The following is a 989-nucleotide window of genomic DNA, read 5'->3' as shown; positions in this document are numbered from 1 at the left end:
GTTTAACCGCTCTGTCAGTAAAGAAATTTTTTTATGATGATCATCAGGTAAACTACTCACCTGTCAATCGGTTTCTGATTCACCAGGGAACATGGACAACCAGTTCAAATGGAGTGAGCAACTGCCGAAGGCAACAGGTTGCTGAAATGAAAGGGTATAAAAAGATAGCTCACCAACTGTGGGCTAAGACCAGCAGCAGAGGATCACAACATTGAAGATCCCCACCACCTGAAAAAAATCAACAGTTATGGAGGCAAACATCCTTCTCCAGGCTATGTCAACACACAAGGACAGGTGTTCCTGGAGCCCCCATGCCATAAGCATGGTCTCTTAAGAGCCAATACAAGGATCTTGTGCCTGTAACAGACTGGGAAAACTTATTCTGGGGTTGCTCCTACAGTCAACCCCTGACAAATGGGCTGGGTAACAATACCTGGGAAGGTCAGAATGCAAGCGTGCATTCTCTGTGTGTGCACATGCCAAAGACTAGTTTATTTGGAGGGTATGTGCCCAAAACTGATCAAGTCAAAAGGGAAGATGGTCATCAACCACCAACTGATGGTGTTGAAGAGGAATACAATCATCACCTGGATTAAACAGTAACTGGGGAAGTTCAGACACTTTTGAAACAAAAAAAAAGGATTCAACAGAAGTATAAAAGAAGCATGAACATTTTTAACAAGAGGAAAACACCCTGGAGTGGAAACAGCAGTAGTCAAGACCTGTGTGACACTGCCCAAAGTCACCCTGCCAACATCACAACCTCTACCTGTGCGAGACAGAGCATCCTCTCCGTCAGATGCTGTAAGGAGCCCAGCCTGTATCCAGCTAGAGGACTGACAGTGCAGGATGCAACAAGCAGGACCCACACCTCATCTGCGTGCATGCAAACTCAGGGCATGCCTTCTCACCAGCATGGGGATCAGCAGGTTATAGGGAACAGCAAATGCTCACATACAGCTGGGGCAACCCCATCTCCCACAGAAGGT

Source organism: Pygoscelis adeliae, unplaced genomic scaffold, assembly GCF_000699105.1.
Source record: "Pygoscelis adeliae isolate BGI_AS28 unplaced genomic scaffold, ASM69910v1 Scaffold38, whole genome shotgun sequence".
NCBI lineage: Eukaryota > Metazoa > Chordata > Aves > Sphenisciformes > Spheniscidae > Pygoscelis > Pygoscelis adeliae.
This window is presented reverse-complemented; position numbering follows the sequence as displayed.